General features: G+C 45.5%; 1 long non-coding RNA gene across 3 annotated transcripts in view; it reads left to right on the forward strand.

Moving 5' to 3' along the window:
* The window catches only part of LOC123636213, a 42,806-nt gene extending 33,415 nt beyond the window's left edge, over nucleotides 1-9,391 (forward strand). Inside the window, exons 4-5 of one of the 3 annotated variants that reach the window (XR_006734420.1) lie at nucleotides 5,240-5,363; nucleotides 8,035-9,391. This is a non-coding gene — a long non-coding RNA (uncharacterized LOC123636213). Of the gene's footprint in view, nucleotides 1-1,336; nucleotides 2,982-5,239; nucleotides 5,364-8,034 lie in introns of those variants that run through there. The other 2 variants (XR_006734431.1, XR_006734425.1) reach the window with 2 other exon arrangements.
* Nucleotides 9,392-18,499: the final 9,108 nt, after the last annotated feature.

An 18,499-nucleotide genomic window follows, 5' to 3' on the forward strand; every position in this document is an offset into this window, starting at 1 on the left:
CCACAAAGTGGTAGAAACATATATCAATACCAAGAAGGAGCCCCCACCTCCACCCCAGACATGAGCGAGAAACAAGCTTGCATTGTGTTGAGCCATTGAGGTTTGTGGGTCGTATAGAGACCAACTCAAAACTGGCTTTGTCGTCCCGTATCTGTCACCTGCGTCAGAGCGGACACTGAGAAAGAAGAGAAGAAAGTGTCCTCTGCAGAGAGATGTTGGTTGGCTGGGTGTTCTTTGCCACTTCCTAGGAATGGGCCAAGCCAGAGAAGATTAAAAAGACCTCCTTGGAGAACTGGGGGTGTGACCTTGAGTTTGTTCAACTCAACTTGGTCTACTGGAAAAGCGGGAGTTGAAAATGGCGGAGGAGGCAGCCGTGTTGGAAGGAGATTGCACGTCCACCTACTAAGGAACACTATTTTTTCCCCTTGGCTGGATGCGGACCTCATAGATGGATTCCCAAAGGGTGTTGGCTCCAAGCCAGTAGAGACAGGAGGTGTTTGCTCAGATACTCATCAACCGACACTGGGGTGACCAATGCATTAGTCTGCTAGGTTTGTCATCACAAAGTGCCGCAGGCTGAGTGGCTGTAATAACAGAAATATATCGCCTCACAGTTCTGGAGCCCAGAGGTCGGATGTCAAGGTGTCAGCAGGGTTGGTTTCTTCTGAGGCTGTGAGGGAGAGTCTGTTCCTCGCCTCCCTCCTAGCGTCTGTCGGATGCCGGCAGTTCCTTGGCTGGTACGTTCATTGCTCCAGACTCTGCCTTCATCTTCCCATGGGCTCCTCCTCTGTGTCTGTGTCCAAATTTCACCTTTTTCTAAGGACACCAGTCATGCTGGATGAGAATCCCCCCTCCATGACCTCGTTTTAACTGATTGCATCTGCAGTAACCCTATTTCCAAATAAGGTCACATTCTGAAATTCTGGGTGGATGTGAATTTTGAGGGTGGCACTATTCCACCCACATTTCTGTTATTACAGCTACTCGACCTGGGGCACTTTGTTATGAGAAACCTAGCAGACTACTGCATTGCTCACCCCAGGGTCTTTGCAGGTGGATTTTAGGGCGGTCCCTAAATCCAGTGACTAGCATCCTTGTAAGAAGAGGAGAAGATGTAGAAACACGCTGACAAGATGCCCACATGAGGACGGAGGCAGGAATTGGAGTCATGAGCCTGTAAACTGAGGGAAGCCAAGGATCACCAGCATCCACCGGAAGCCGAGAGAGAGGCCTGGAATAGATTCTCTCTCAAAATCCGCAGAAGGAACCAGCCCTGCCTTTGATCCGGGACTTTGGGCACCCAGAACTGTTAGCCAATACATTTCTGTTGTTTCAGACACTCAACTCTGTGACACATCATCCCAGGAAATGGATGCAGTGAGCAAAGTGAGATTTTGAAAATTATTGCTATTGGAGGGTAACCGTAGACGTTACCATGCTTGCCAGCATTTTCTCTACTTCAAGAAGGGAAGCTGTGGAACAGGATGAAGGTCGATGATCTCACGACGCCTCCTGAGTTTAGTTCTGGCAGTAAAATGGTTACAACGTAATAACAGATCGTCATGATCATGTCCAGGCTGTGTCTGCATGGAAGGTTCCTGGTGCTTTGTGCACACGGGCTCACCATTCCAACAGGGAGGTGCTATTATCAACGCCCCCACGCTACAGATACGCAAATAAGGCTGCCAGTGATCAAGGGACTTGCCGTATGTGACATGACCAGTAGAGCTCAGCTCTGAATTAAGTGACTCAAATCCACACTGTCAACGTCTTGCCTGTGCTGCCTCCATACCCACCAGGAGTTGAAAACGGGCCCCAACATGGTCAGGCACCCTTGGCCAAGGCCAGAGGCTCGAGCAAAGAATGGCTGGGTCCTTTGTAGAGGTCCAGACTCCTCTACAAAGAGCCTTTGCGGAATCAACGTGCCTGTCTCTCCCATGCCCTCTCTAGTGCAACATACCTTGTACTTTACTCATGTCTGCTGCAAAGTCTTCAACTTCTTCTTGAATCGTTGGGGTTTCAGCCCTTCCAGGTCTGCAGAGACCATTCTTCACAGTTCTGCAAGGCAAAAAGTGAAGAGGTTAGCAGGACCGGCAGAGACGCTATAGGTCCGAGGCCAACTCCTCCATCCATTGGTCTTGTCTGCCTAGAATCCTGGGATTGATTGGTCATGCCTGTCCTGGGCCTAGGAGGAGAGGAGAATGGTCTGTATGTCAGATAATAGAGCATTTGTAAAGTCCAGAGGGTAGACAATCTTCAAGTTTCCAGAAGGGCCTCTTAAACAGTTAGAATATAAAGGCCAGGTCTATATGTAATCCTGTGGGTAAGAAAACATTCTGAAATCTAAGGTAAGAAACTCTCACAGGCTCACATATTTATATGCTCTAGTCAGCTTGCCTTAAAGATAGTATAACATAAAAGCCCAAAGAGCATAAAGGAAAAGCAGGGTAAATCTTTCTACATACAAATTTTTAATTTTCCACATCGCATTGCAAAGAATATTGTAAACAAAATCAAAAGATCAGCAACATATTGGGAGAAAATATGGGCAACACATCTAATAGATAAAGGCTTGATTTCCTTCATATGTAAAGAACTCCGATGAATCAATAATAAAAAGACCAAAAACCCAGTGGGAAAGTGGGCAAAGGACACAAATAGATAATTCTCTGAAAATAAAATTAAAAACTACATGTGAAAATAGGCAAATGTGCTCAATCTCAGTTATAAGAGAAATAGATTAGAAAATATTATGATGTTATTTTCATCTAAAATCAAAAAGGAAGAGAACCCTAACCAGGAACCAACCCTGAGGGCACCCTTATCTTGGACTTCTGGCCTCTAGAACTGTGAGCAAATAAATTTCTGTCAAGCTGCCCACTATGTGGTATTTTATGGTAGTTCTAGCAAACTAATACAATTCTGTAAATATTTATAAGAATGTCACTTAATGAACTTATGAATCTAATAAATCAAAATTTCCCCAACATTTGCACATTGGCCACACGTGTTCATTTAATCAAATTCCCCCAAGCATTTAACAAAAATCGCAAATCCATTACATCAATTTGTTCCAATCAAAAAATGTCCTCAGATATTGTCAAGAGTCCCCTGGGGCAAAGTGGGCACTAAATCCTTGGTTGACATTCATGGAAACTGTTTTCCAGTGGCTTTCAGGGAGCAAAATTGTATTATTTCATTCATGATCAATAGCGTACTTGTTACAAGAATCAAGCAGTTGTTCTAAGTTCTGGATTTGCCATAATATTTTTCGAACTCTAAACATTTCTATCAGTGACTTCGGGGACCCAGCAGGCATCGACGTCACCATAAATACCCTGGTGAACGAAGCCTAATAATGTGCACACAGCTCTACACTAGCAAAAACTGATGTTGTGTTTCAGTGAAAATAGATGTCTAAAGAGGCACGTTATAAAGTGAACTTGGATGAGTCTCCGTGGAGTTTATACACGCAAAGAAAACATGCACGAGTGTGCAGCCCAAGAATGAATTAGGAGGAAGCCCAAGGTGCCCCTAGAGCAACTGGATCTGGCCCAGAACTTTGGAGTCATTCTTAACTCACTCTTGACTTCCCTTCCTCCCTCCCTCCCTCCTTCCTTCTTTCCTTTCTTCATTTCTTCTACGCTTTTCATCCTTCCATCCAACTATCCATCCATTCATCCAACTACACTTCCATCAATCCATTTATCTATCCTTCTTTCCTTCCTTCCTTCCTTCCTTCCTTCCCCCCTTTATTTCTCTCTCTCTCCCCAACACACACCTGATCCATCACCTAATTCCACCAGCTCAGCCTTCAAAATAAGTCCCGATCCTGCTGCACACTGGACCTGAGCTTCCTCCCATGACACAGAGGGCTCCTGTCAAGCGTGGATCCCATCAGCCAGATGCATTGTGTGGGTTCTGGCTGGACCCCAATTCAAACAAGATGTTTATGAGGCATTCAAGGACAACCACTGGCCACATTTCAGATGACATAAATAAATGAAGAAAAGATGACTCATTTTTAAAAGTGCAATACTGGCTTTGGGGTGAGGTTAAAGAAAAGAATCCTTGTCACCAAAGGATTCACACATGAGATAACATGCTGTCTGGTACTACCTTTAAACTCCTCCAGGGAGAGTGGGATTGTGTAGAGATGAACGTGTTTGATTCTATGTTGACAGTAGTGGGAGCTGAGTAATAGGTACATGGGAGTTCATGATAGTGCCAGCTTTATTTTTGTGTGTGTTTGAAACTTTCTATGATAAGAGCTTTTAAAAATACAAATACAGTGAAATGCTACTGGGACCCCATCCCTTCTCTGCCTACAACCTTCTATGGCTCCCACCTCCCTCAGTTTAAGAACCAAAGTCCTCCCCTTATCCACAGGCCCTGCATGATGTGTCCCATCCCCTCCCTGCCCTCCCCTCCTCCCTCTCTCCCCCTCCTCACTCTGCTCCAGCCACACGGGCCTCCTCGCTGTGCCTCCCACACGCCAGGCACAGTCCCACCAAAGGGCCTTTGCACGGGCTGTTCCCTCTGCCTGGAACTCTATTCCTCTCAGATACCCACATCTCTCTCCCTCCCCTCCTTTAAAATAGGAAACATGAATAAGCTATAAACCCAGGACAGGATGCTCGTATGCTTTGGTAATCAGGGAAATAGACATCAAGATCACCATGAGAAATCATTTCACCCCCAGTATGCGCAAAAAATGCATCCAAATGTTGGTGAGGAAAAAGAGCAAGAGCTCTCTTTTTTAAAATTTTTTTTAATGGTTTTTTTTTTTTTTTTTTTTTTTGAGACAAAGTCTCACTCTCTTGCCTAGGCTAGAGTGCCGTGGTATCAGCCTAGCTCACAGCAACCTCAAACTCCTGGGCTCAAGCGATCCTCCTGCCTTATCCTCCCGGGTAGCTGGGACTATAGGCACGCGCCACCATGCCCAGCTAAGTTTTTCTATTTTTAGTTGTTTGGCTAATTTCTTTCTATTTATAGTAGAGATGGGGTCTTGCTCTTGCTCAGGCTGGTCTCGAACTCCTAAGCTCAAACAATCCTCCCACCTCGGCCTCCCAGAGTGCTAGGATTACAGGCATGAGCCGCCGCGCCCGGCCAAGAATGAGAGCTCTCATGCACCACTGGTGGGAGCTAAACATTGGCACATCCGGTTTGGAAAACAAGGTGGTGTTAATGGATAAAAGTGAACACATATGTATCTCTGACTTGTCATTTTCACTCCCAGGTATAGACCCAAGGGGAACCCTTGTATGTTTGTTCCAGGAGATGTGAATAAGAGTGTTCACAGCAGCAGTGTTCATCAGAGCCCCACACAGGAAAAGTCCAAATATCCACCCATGGGAAGACAGGTAAATCAGTTGTGGAATGCTATGCGGAAGGAAAATGAAGGAACATACACAATAACTTGTATGCATCTTGCCATAAGGCTGATAAAGTAGCAGGTTGCGGTGTGATCCTATTGATAAAAAGTTTACAAACAGGCAACATTAGGCCAGGCAGGGTGGCTCACACCTGTAATCCCAGCACTCTGGGAGGCCAAGGCGGGAGAATTGCTTGAAAGCAGGAGTTCAAGACCAGCCTGTACAAGAGTAACACCCCCATCTCTACAAAAAATAGAAAAATTGGCCAGGTGTGGTGGTGCACACCTGTAGTCGCAGCTGCTTGGGAGGCTGAGGCAGGAGGATCCCTTGAGCCCAGGAGTTTGAGGCTGCAGTGAGCTATGATGATGCCACAGCACTCTAGCCCCAGGCAATACAGGGAGAGCCTGTATCAAAAAAAATCTATCAGTGTGAGTTACTATATTTAAGGGGCAAAGGGAAAAACCATATGATCTCCTCAAGATAGAAAGAATTTGATGACATAGTCATTTTGATGAAAATCCCTTAGCAAATAAGGAATGAAAGACATTTCCTTAACTTGATAAAGGCTATCTACCAAAAATATACAATACACATGATGCTTAATCATAGCAACAAAAACACTAGAAGCATTTCCATGAAGTCAGGAACAAGAAGACAAAGGCATCTGCTGTCACTGCTACTGTTCGGCATTGATGTGGAGGTTTTTAGCCGATGCAGTAAGATAAGAAAAGGAAATGAGAGGTAGAAAAGATTGAGAACAAAGTTGTCATTTTGCAAGTACTATGACTGACTGTGCCATCCAATCAACTGAAAAGCTATTAAAAATAAAAAGTTCTATAAGGTGGCTAGATAAAAGATAAGATCAATTGTTTTCTTGAACTCTCAGGGCAGCCAATTAGAAAACGTATGCCCCTCTCCCATACCACTGGCACCTGCCACTCCTCATGGGGTGTGGTTCTGGTCATCAGGGCAAGGCATTGGAAACTGAGACATCTGGTTGCTCGGGTGTTTCCTTCCTCTGCAAGGACAATAAGCAGTTAGTCCCTCCTGGAAACCTGAACACGTGCTGCCCCTCCAACCCCTCGTCACCCTCTAAGTCCAGCCAGGGTGACGGTGGTCGTGGGAAGCAGGAAGGGAGTGGTTTCCCTCCACAACAAGCCTTCTACCCCCTTCTACCTTCTAGAACCTTCTATCCCAGCCACCTCTTGTGACATCACTGGCTGTCCCTAGCTCCCCACTCCCATCCCCACCCCAAGAGGAAACTGCTTCCCAGGCAAGGGGATTATTCCTGTTTTTTCACTTATTCATTCATTTGTGCATGCGTGCATGCACTTCTGCCTGTGTTTATGAAATTTTTATGGAGCCATAACCCTAACGCCAGGCTAGATCATGCTAGACGCTGGGGACATAAAGATGAACAAAACCACATGAGGTCTGTGCAAGAAGACAGGCAGGAAGTCTGGAATCGTGCAAACAAATAGGTGCTCAATAAAAAAAGATGTATTGATCAAATCTGCTGCTCTGCCCAGAGAAAAGGACAGGGAAGTTTACATTGTCTCCGGGGACTTCTGGATGTTTCACGCTCATTATTGACAAGTGTCCACTCTGCAGAGCACCAAGACAGCGGGGCTGAGAGAGCCAATGACCACCAGTGGCCACCCAGCCCTTGTCCCGCAGACTCCTCACCTAAAGATGACGCTACCCAGCCTCTCTGATTGAGGTGTGGCCACGTGCCCGGACCCTGCCCTGTGGGATGTGGGCATAACTGATTGGAAGCCACTTCTGGGTCATGCCAGAACAGGAAAGGAGGTGGCACCCTTGTCCCTGATGGAATGCTGGGATCGGGAGTGGCCGCTTAGACAGGAGGGCAGCTGAAGGGTCTGGAGGCAGATTCATGGGAGGGGAGGACACTTGGTCCCCAGTGGCTGTGGAGCCACTTTGATAGTCCCTGACGGATACATGCAAGTTAGCAAGTTGCAGACACACTCCACACTCACTCATACACACCCTCGCCCAGACACAGCCTCATGCGCACACCTACTCGCACTCCAGCACGCATTCACGGGGGCACACAATTGCATACATGCACTACGTACTTACATACTCACGTGCACTTGCACACTCACAAACATGCTCCCACAATCACCCCCGTTCACTCGCTCCAACACACCTCCATACAGACACAAACTGGCATGCATACACACACTCACAATCACACGCACCCTCATACAGACACACGATGACATATATGCATACTCGGTCACACACCTACACATGACAGTCACACACTCACATTGGACACACCCTCATACAGACACACAATTGCACACACACCCTCACACACATAGGCACTCACATATGCCTAATCGCACGGACACTCACACACACACAGGCACACACCCCCTCATGCAGACACAATGACATATAGTCACACAATATGCACTCACACTTGTACATACCACACCTTCATGCACGCTCATATAGACACACAATCATATATATGCACAAACATACATGCACACGCACTTGCTCACACACACCCTCATACACACAGTTACACAACACCCTATGACACACACTCACACACACTCACGTACACCTTTCACACAATCACACACACACGTGCACATTTACTCTCTCTTTCTGTCTCTCACTACAGAAAAGTAAATCCACTTAGGAAAGACCTGCCCGTAGGTAATCCCAAACAAGGCCCAGCGAGGATGAGGAGGACACAGCTGTGTCACCCAGATCTCTTCAGTGACAAAAGGCTTGCGCCCCAGCTTCTGAGAATGCTGCCGGAAGCAGACCTCTGCTGTGCACCCCTTCGGATCGGTGTCTGCTGAATTGCAAGTCTTCATCCAGCCTCTCTGATTGCGAGGTGTGACACACATCGGCGTGGAGGCATAAAGTCCCAGCCACCGTGCCCCCACCTGGAGGGGCCATCCCAGCTACAGAGCTTCCCCAGAGGCAACCAGACTTCTCTCTCTCCCTTTCTCTCTCTCTCTCTCTGTCCCCTCCTGTTTTCTTCCCTTCCCCCAGTGTCCATCCTAAGGGAGGGGTTGCCCCCTAGATAAACCTTCTCTCTCCATTTACCTTATCTACCTGCCCAGGTAAGACAATAACCTGGATGACATGTCATTCCCCACGCCCACTCCCCTGAGGATGCAGAGCTGAAGGCTCTCCCAGAGTCCTGGCTGTTGGTCTTTGACCATGACCATGACCCCACCACGGTCAGCCGCTTCCTTCCACGCACTCTTCCTGCACAGATCCGAGGCTGAGCCCGTCTGCAGGGTTGAAGACGTTTCATCCTCCAAGCAGAGGGACGGAGCTCATTGCAGACATTGCTTATGTTTTAATTGAGAAAGGCCTGATGATGGAAATGGCATTGCCCAGAGGCAACAGCTATAGAAAGAGAAGAATTCATTTGGCAAAATCCATCTACACTAACCCAGCAGACCCCAGAAGATCCCCTCTGCCCCCAGAGCCAAGGGCAACATGAACTCAAGTCAAGGGCAACTCCGTAAAAGAATCCAGGTGCTCACATTGGAAATGGGAAGGGGTGACTCATCCGGCAGTGTGGGTGCCCTGTGTGTGTCCCAACACTGCCTCTCTGGGCAGGGGGAAGTTGCACCCCTGCTACTTGGGACCCACTCCAGGATCCGTCACTGGGGCACCCACTTCCACCTCTTGCCGCATTTTGCCTAAAGGGTCAAAAACAGTGGGCACCCTGGGCCAATCACCAAGTTACCCAATTAGCCAACTCACTCATTCATTAACTTGGGGTCCACACCCTGTACAACATGCAATGGTTTATACGGAACCCTTGCAGGCTTACTCAGAAACGCACACACCTTTACTCACACACCAAGTGAGCCGTGTATGTAGGGACAGTGAGCTGTGTGTTCCCAGACCTCTTCATACCATTTGTACTTGTTATTCTAACAACATAATTTAATTAAATATTATACTCACCCATGAAACATGAGGGCAAAACGATCATTATATCTAAGTCTCAAAATCCAGCTGATGAAAGATTGACCAATTTGCCATGGATGAGATGCACATATTAGCTCTGGCAGAAAATTGGAAATCTACCCCGTCCAATATGATAGCCACTAGCCTATGTGGGTATTTAAATTTATTTTTTTTTGCTGGGGGGACAGAGTCTTGCTCTGTTGCCCTGGGTAGAGTGCAGTGGCGTCATCATAGCTCACTGCAACCTCCAACTCCTGGGCTCAAGTGATCCTCCTGCCTCAGCCTCCCAAGTAGCTATAACTACAGGCACGTGCCACAACGCCTGGCTAATTTTTCTATTTTTTGTAGAGACAGGGTCTCGCTCTTGCTCAGGCTGGTCTCAAACTCCTGAGCTCAAACGATCCACCCGCCTCGGCCTCCCAGAGTGCTGGGATTACAGGCGTGAGCCACTGCGCCCAGCCCCAACCTCACATTTTATTTCTATTGGGTATCACTCCACTAACAAATGTTATCAATTGAAGCCTCATTCTTGGAAAACCTCTTTTATATTATATAGACACTTAAACTAATCACAAACATAAAACAGAAATAAAGGCTTCATATTAATTTTAATGGTACATTTTATTTTACCTCTTTTATCCAAAATAGTATGATTTCAATACATCATCAACATAGAAAATATTGATAGGATATTTTGCATTCTTTTTCTTGTACTAGGTCTTCTAAATCTGGTGCACTTTGTGTAGTTGCTGGTCTCAATTCAGACTGGCCACGTTTCGAGTACTCAATTGCTGCCTGGAGCTCGTTGGCTGCCATATTGGACAGCACAGTTCTAGAAGAAAGAAAGGTTTAAGTTGGTTAGCACTTGTATAAATGGGCCAAAGACGCCTCTTTCTCCCCACACTGTCTCATTTATTTCTTCACACCAGACAGGGACCTGTTAGCTCAAAGCCCACCAGCACCAAACTCAAATTCTCACACATTCGATGGCTATAAATATAATATGCATAAGCATGTCTTTAGCCATTTAGTCTACTTGCATACCCCATGCCCATGAAACTGCACCCAATATCTGCTAGCCATATACAAGACAAATCCTGAAGCTATAAAAGATCCCAATTTTTTGCTGCCCTTCAGAGTTCTCTAACCCACAGACTCCCCACTTTGCTGCTGAATGACCTGGACACCTAAGCCCCGATCTCTAACCTCCTTCTCTTCCATGAGCTCCCTTGCCCTGGCCCCCTTGCCAGGAGTCCCGCTTCCAGGGGCTCCCCCAACATGCACATCTGTCCAAGTGCTGCCCAGTGATACTGCCATCTCACGATTCTGTCTTTTCTTTGACCAGGACCAAATTCCTTGAACTCACCATGATCAGGAACCAACGGTGTCACAAGTCTTGTCCCCTGAAATCGCAACTTTCCTATTATTCTTTTTTTTGTAGAAAACCAAAATTAATTTTAATGAATTAATGCTTGCTACATTTTGTGGTCTTGAAATGATACATGTTTGACAGAATGCACTGGACATTGATGGTATGAAATAACATTGCTACGGCAGAGCACAGGTATGGCCAGCTGGCATCTGAGAATCCTGCAGTTCCGGGTGTGTCACCTACAGCCATAAGTGGCCTCGTCCAAAGATCCCGTCAGGGCGGCCAGCATGGAGTGGGGGTGTCTACAGATTCTGAGCATGCGGAGCAACATCTGACATGCATTGTCCACCATGGACAAGGACGTTCTCTTTCCCTGTGGCACTGTGGCTGCAAGTACTAGGAAATGCTGGAGGAGTCCGTGTTCCGGGTGCCAAGGAGAGGGCATGAAGCCATGGTGCAGCTTTTAGGCAGAGAGGCCACAAGGGGGCTCCTCAGCTCCAAGCAAAGGCTCCAAGTCCTCATCTCCACCTGTTTCAGATTCTTTTGTCAATTTGCAGCTGGTGCCCTTTTAGTGGGGATGGAGCCAGCAGGTGGATGACTGCTCTAACAATGCATGCAGATTACAGCAGCATCATTGTTTGAAATGCCCCATAGGAAAACATTTAAACGGATGCAAAATCCATTCCCACTGTGATAAGAAATTTTCAAGCTTATATTTGTCAACAACCAAAGAAGAAGAGCAGCTGGGGTCTTCGGATATCATCTCACCTGTTGTCATTTTTTAGTAGCTTGTAAAAAGTGGTTTTAAACTTCTTATCCCCTGTTGGTGCGCACAAAGTTTCTCCAGTTAATAATAAAAGTGGTAGAGCTCACATGGTGACATCTTCAAAACGAAGTGGATAAAACCAGTGTCCTTTATAAAGACATGAATGAGCTGTGAAGCCCTCACTGTCCTTCCCATTCAATCTTTATATCATTTCTGAAAAGTCACCAATGTTCATGCGTGGACCCTAGACTAGTCAATGCTCTATGTTACCATTGCAACGAACTCGGTTGTAATTCAGTTAAGAATCGAACATTCTTAGCTCTGTTTTTGTAAAGTAGGCAGCCAGTATACAGGTGGTCCCCGGGTTATGGACGAAATAAGTTCCGGAGAACGTCTTTAGATTGGATTTGTATGTAACTCGGATCCCTGATGAACAGCACATGTACAGTAATAATAACAATAACAATGTAATGGCCTATATGTGGTAATGACAATACACTGCTATGCTGTCATAATACTAATACTCCTGTACTGTTATAATAGGTTACAGAAACTATTGTGCTCTTTCTTTTAATTCAAACAATCAGAACATAAAAACAAACATACAAAAAGTTTAGAGAGGAGATAGGAGAAATTTCAGAAAAGAATATTAAAGGCTAACACTCACCCAATGTTGCATCAATGTCTGCGTACTGGAAGGGGCATTTTTGAGGCAAGAAGGCAGCTGACATTAATCAGGTGATGACGGAGTTGGTGCTGGACGGGGTGGAGTGGGAGCCGGAGAATCGGGATTTGGTTCTGTTGCTGGAGAAGAGCAGCTCGCCCCGGAAGTGCGTTTCCTGAAAAAGGTATCTAGGGCTGTTTGCACAGCCTTTTTCTTTTTTTCGTCATGCATGGCCTGGTAGCAGCTGATGTTCTCAGTAATGGCACGTGAACCTTTGCAAACCGCTCAATGTTAGCATCTCGCTCCTCACGCTTAGCAAATCCTGCTGCAATGAGAAGATAGCTTCAGCCAATTCTTTTGTTGTAAACTTTCTTGTCTCTGGAACTTCTGATTCTTCGTGTTCTTGTATTTCTATCAGCTGCTTCTCTGTCTATCTGTGAAACTAGCAGCCAGTGTGAAGATCGATTACAAATCTGTTACGCCATGCAGGCTTGTTTGTATGTACTCCCAAATTATTAATTTAATTATAATATAAATTACCCTTATTTATTTATAATTACACATTATTATAATATAAATTATAATATAATATGAATTACCCTTATTAATTTAACTATAATATAAATTACCCTTGGGAGCCCATTGCTAAGTACGGGACACCCTAAGTGGGGTCATCCCTAACCAGGGATTGCCTGTACTTGACAGCTTTTGTTACTGAGGCTTTTTTTCTCTTCCTTTTTTTTTTTTTTAAAAAAAACCTTCTTTCCTTCTAATTCCTCACCCCTTTCATTTTCTCTCAGAAGTCGTCGTCTTCCTTCTTTTTCGGTTTTTCCTCTTTCCTTTCTTTCCGCCTCGCATTTGCAGTCAATACGGACCATTAGCGCAGCCGTTCTACTCCCCTGTTCCCTCGTTGCCTAGAAATGGTTAATACATTTGGCTGAAAAAATGTTTTTTTGTTTTCTTCTTAAAGATGTGTTTGACATGCATTCAGCCTGCCATTTCGAAGGCTGTTCGGGGTCATAACAGTTTGCTATGGAAATGATTCAGCGTCGCACAGAAATGTGGCGACTGGCGTTGAGAAAGCCCTCAGAGAAATAAAAGATCTCTGCGGAGCTCAGGTGCTTTTGACACAAAATCCCCCATTCAGAAGCCCTGTCATTATGGAAATTGTCCTCTCAAGGCGACTCGTGAAAGGATCGGATGCTCAAACTCAGGTTTGTGCCAAGTAAGAGGCTCTTCAACCCACCCATCAATGCATAAATGGCCCATAAAGTTCTAACAGTGCTGGTTAATTAACAGTCATTAGTTAAATAAAAACAGTCAATTAGGAAGAAGCCCATCTGGGAGGGGGAAAAAAAGTTTTAACAACCACTGAGGGCAAACGCTCTTCAGGAGATCTGGAAGCTTGTAGGGGGTGCAGTTTTCATACCATTCTAGTATTCAAACTGACTATCAACTGTACTGTGGGTTTCCTGGCTTGTTCTTCCCTGTCAATGTACAGTTTAAATGTTTTTGCTTGATTTTTATTTTATATTTTAGTAGGAAAATATCCTTTCATTTTATCATGGCTTTGGGCTTTTCTGGCCAAAAAAAAAAAATGATTGAAGAAGTAACATTTGAGCTTGGTAAACACACACACAAAGACATATGCACATACAGACAGACTCCACAGCACAAAAGGATTTTCAATGAAAGGTTAAGCCTTCCTTCTGCTGTCGTGTAGACTCTCAGTTTATTATTTTTCCAGAAATATTCTCTCCATATACAAGCACGTTGCAAAAGCGCAGAAAGGAGACATGGTAGTGGGTAGAGGTTCAGCACTTGGGTTTTAGAGCCATTATCATCTAGGTTCAGATCCCAGCTTTGCAATTTATTAGTAGCTCTGTAAGCGTGCACAAGTGACCGGCCCCTTCTGTGTACCCCAAAGTGGTGGGCAGCCTCTAAGAGGGCCCCCATGATCCTCACTTCCTCACACATACCCTCTGTCATCCCATCCCCTTGAATGTGGGCTGGACTCACTGACTGGCTTCTTACAAATAAGCCAGAAGCGATCGACTGTCACTACTGAGATTAGGTTATAAAAAGACTGGTTTCTGTTTTGAGTGCATGTGGGAAGCCAGCTGCCAGGTCCCTGCTGCCATGTCATGAGGACACTCAAGCAGCTTGTTGAAAAGCCTACATGGCAAGCAACTGAAATCTCCAACCCATAGCTCCTGAGGAACTGAAGCCTGCCAACAACGATGTGAATGAGCTTAGAAGTGAATCCTCCCCCGGGGGGAGTTGATGCAAGATGCATAAGTTCCGGAGATCTGCTGTACAATATTGGGCCTATAGTTAATACTGTACTGTGCACATAAAAACTGGTTAAGCAGGTACATCCATATTATGTGGGAAGGAAGGAAGGAGGGAGGTAGGGATGAAGGAAGGAAGCTGGATGTGGTGGTTTCTGCCTGTACTCCACTTAGGAGGCTGAAGTGGGAAGATAACTTAAGACCAGAAGTTCAAGACCAGCCTGGGCAATATAGAGAAACCTCATCTCTCAAATGTAGGAGAAGAAGGAGGAAGAGGAGGAGGAGGAAAGGAGGGAAAATCTTCCTCAGTTGAGCCTTCAGATGAGACTGCAGCCCCAGCTGACAGTTTGGCCACAACCTATGAGAGACCTTGAGGTCTCTTGGATTGCACCCCTGCACTCTAGCCTGGGAGACATTGTCTTCATTTGATCACAGAGCCCTTCCTTCACGGAGAGTCCGGCTGTAGTCAGGAAGACTGTAGTTCTGCAAAGGGTCACAGGGACTCAGTCCCAACCTGGCTTCTTCCAAACCTACTGGTTGAAACAGCTTCAGTGACCGACCATCTCATTTGCCCAGGACTGAGGGGGGTGGAGACATGAAACTTTGGGGGGATTTTTAAGGGCATTAAAAATTGTTATTCAGATATAATTCACATAACACAAATGTCACCATTTTAAAATATATAATTCAGTGGTTTTAAGTCTATTTAAAATATTGTGCAACCATCACCACTATCTAGTTCCAGAACATTTTCAATACCCCCAAAGAAAATGCTATCCCATTAGCAGTCACTTCCTGTTCTACACTTACCCAGCCCTTAGGAACCACGAATCCACTTTCTGTCTCTGTGGATTTGCCCATTCTGGACATTTCATATAAGCAGAATCACAGGTTGGGCACAGTGGTGCACACCTGTAATCCCAGCTACCTACCTGGGAGGCTGAGGCAAGAGGATTAGCTGAGGGCAGGAATTCCAGACTGTAACATGCTGAAATCATGCCTGTGAATAGCCACTGCCCTCCAGCCTGAGCAACACAGAGAGATCCCGTCTCTTAAACATAAATAAATAGATAAAATTAAAAAAATAAATAAGTAGAATCATAGACTAGGTAGCCTTTTGTGCCTGGTTTCTTTAGCTGATCATGATGTGTTTAAGGTTCATCCGTGTTGTAGCCTATGTTAGTATTTCATCCTTTTCATGGCCAAGTAATATTTCTTTGTGCAAATATATCACATTTTGTTTACCCATTCATCCATGGATAGACATTGGAATCATTTCCACTTTTTCACTATTATCAGAAATGCTGTTATGAACAGTAATGCAAGTTTTTTTTTTTTTTTTTTTTTTTGGAGAGAGAGTCTCGCTCTGTTGCCCAGGCTAGAGTGCCGTGGCATCAGCCTAGCTCACAGCAACCTCAAACTCCTGGGCTCAAGCAATCCTCCTGCCTCAGCCTCCCGAGTAGCTGGGACTACAGGCATGCTCCACCATGCCCGGCTAATTTTTTCTGTATATTTCTGTATATAATTTCTTTCTATTTTTAGTAGAGACGGGGTCTCGCTCTTGCTCGGGCTGGTCTCGAACTCCGGAGCTCAAACGATCCGCCCACCTCGGCCTCCCAGAGTGCTAGGATTATAGGCGTGAGCCACCATGCCTGGCCTTAATTTTTTTTCTATTTTTAGTAGAGATGGGGTCTCGCTCTTGCTCAGGCTGGTCTCGAACTCCTGACCTTGAGCGATCCTCCCGCCTCGGCCTCCCAGAGTGCTAAGATTACAGGTGTGAGCCACCGCGCCCGGCCCTAATGCAAGTTCTTGTGTAGACATATATTTTCAATTCCTTTGGGTGTATACCTAGGAATGTAATTGCTGGGTCTCATGGTAATTTTACTTTTTTGAGGAACTGGGACTTTCAGGGTGGTTTTTGGATTGGTTGGTTGGTTTGTTTGTGGCAGAGTCTTGCTCTGTTGCCCAGGCTGGAGTGCAGTGGCTTCATCACAGATCACTACAACCTCAAACTCCTGGGCTCAAGCGATCCTCCTGCCTCAGCCTCCCGAGTAGCTGGCACTACAGGAACCACCACCACATCCGACTAATTTTTCTACTTTTTTGTAAAGACATGGTCTCACTCTTGGTCAGGCTGGTCTTGAACTCCTGACCTCAAGTGATCCTCCCACCCCAGCCTCCCAGAGTGCTGGGATTAGAGGTATGAGCCACCACCCCCGGCTAAGACTTTCAGTTTGAAAAGCTGCAAAAGTCGCAAGGAAACTGGGGTGAGCTGGCCACCCTATGAATGATTCCTTCTTGGAGTCACTTGCCTGTGAACTTTACGTATGAGGACCAAGCAAGCCAGGTGTGGCCTTGCCTCCACCTCTACTCCCTTTTTCCACACCTGCAGCTTCCTCTACTGTAGACCTTAGCTCTGCTGTCTTCCCTCCAAGCTATGCCCAACAAGGTTCTCCAAAGATGGTCCTCTAAAATGGCTCAAGTAGCTTCTTTAAGCAGCAAAGCTTTCTCTCTGGAACGGACCAGAGCAGAGTCCACTAGGGGGAAATATCAGCCTTTCCTCCATCCATTTGGGATCTGAGGTTCATCTCTCACCTCCCGGTCTGCCCAGGGTGTCCTGTGTCAGCAGGAATATGGTACTTCTTTGACTTTACTTGGGCCACAGTAGAAGTACTTGGAAGCTACCAGTGATCTTCGTGAAAGGGACTTCAGGGGCACACCTGGGCTCTAATAAGACCCCATAAGAGCAGGGAGCACACAATGCTGAATTGATGCCTGTCACCTGCTGGAAACCACAGGACAAGAGGTGGGCCATGCCTAAGGACCTGCTTTTGGTTTCTCTGACATAACTTCCCACCCCCAAAGATTTTGGATTCAAAATTGTCTTAACTTGTTCCTCATTATTCCAACCTTGGCTCAAATGTCAACTTCTCAGAGAGGTCCCAGGTGACCAACTCTTCCCACTTTGTCTGGGAATTTCCCAGTTTTAGCAATGAAATTCCCTGTCCTGGGAAACCCCTCAGGCTTGGGCCAAGCAGGATGGTTGGTCACCCTAGAGAGGTCATCCCTGGCTACTCTATCTAAGATAAGCCCCACCTACTCTCCCCTCAAGTCACTGCTAACTCACCTTTACTATTGGTGTATCAAAGGGATTGTATCAATTTTACATATACCTGTATCTCTAGCACCTAGCAGATAGTAGGCACTCAACAAATATTTTTGTCTAAATTAATAATTGAACAAAAGGGACTGATTATTTTGGACTGCTGACACTTAAGACTCCCTTACACAAAAATCTGCCAGAAGCAACCTGTTAGAAGATGGTGAGATCAATTTAGCAAATCACTACCAACATTTTAATTTAAATGAAAGATAATGGAAAACATCAGAATGCATTACTTGAAGTATCATTTCAGGAAAATTTGGTTTTAGTTATAGATGTATTTCTAGGGACTGGATCTCTGGGTAAAATGTATTTCCTGCGATATGTTGTAGTCCAAAGTTTTTGAAAACCACCCCTCTATTGGTCAAGAGCCTGAACTTTGGCACTAGACTGCTGGGGTTCCTCCAATCCCTCACAAGCTGTTTGACACTGGGCACACATACTCATTCTCTCTGGGCCTCAGTTTCCCAATCTGTAAAATGGGCACAATGCCTCGCGTCTTTCTTCGTGATTGTAAGATTTAATGAGTTAGCATTATAAAAATGCTTAGGTTGCTTTCTGGCAGATATTATAAGAACCATTTAATCAACTCTTACTAAGTTGCCCTGGTGGTCTCTTCTCAGAACAAGCCTTTTACTCCTACCGTTCCAGTACCTTCCCTCAAAGAACTATATATGTTTATTTATGTGTTCTGTTTATTGTTAATATTCCCTCACCAGAATAAAAGCTCTATGAGGGTCTGGCTGTTTCTATTATACTCTGAATCTACCACCTTGGGAAGGAGGGAGAAGTATGGCAAACATTTTCTATCAAGGAGCATACAGTGGATATTTTAGGCTTTGCATGTGTGTTACTGTATTTGTCCAACAACTCAACTCACCACGACTCAACTC

This window comes from Lemur catta, chromosome 1, assembly GCF_020740605.2.
Source record: "Lemur catta isolate mLemCat1 chromosome 1, mLemCat1.pri, whole genome shotgun sequence".
NCBI classification, from domain to species: Eukaryota; Metazoa; Chordata; class Mammalia; order Primates; family Lemuridae; genus Lemur; species Lemur catta.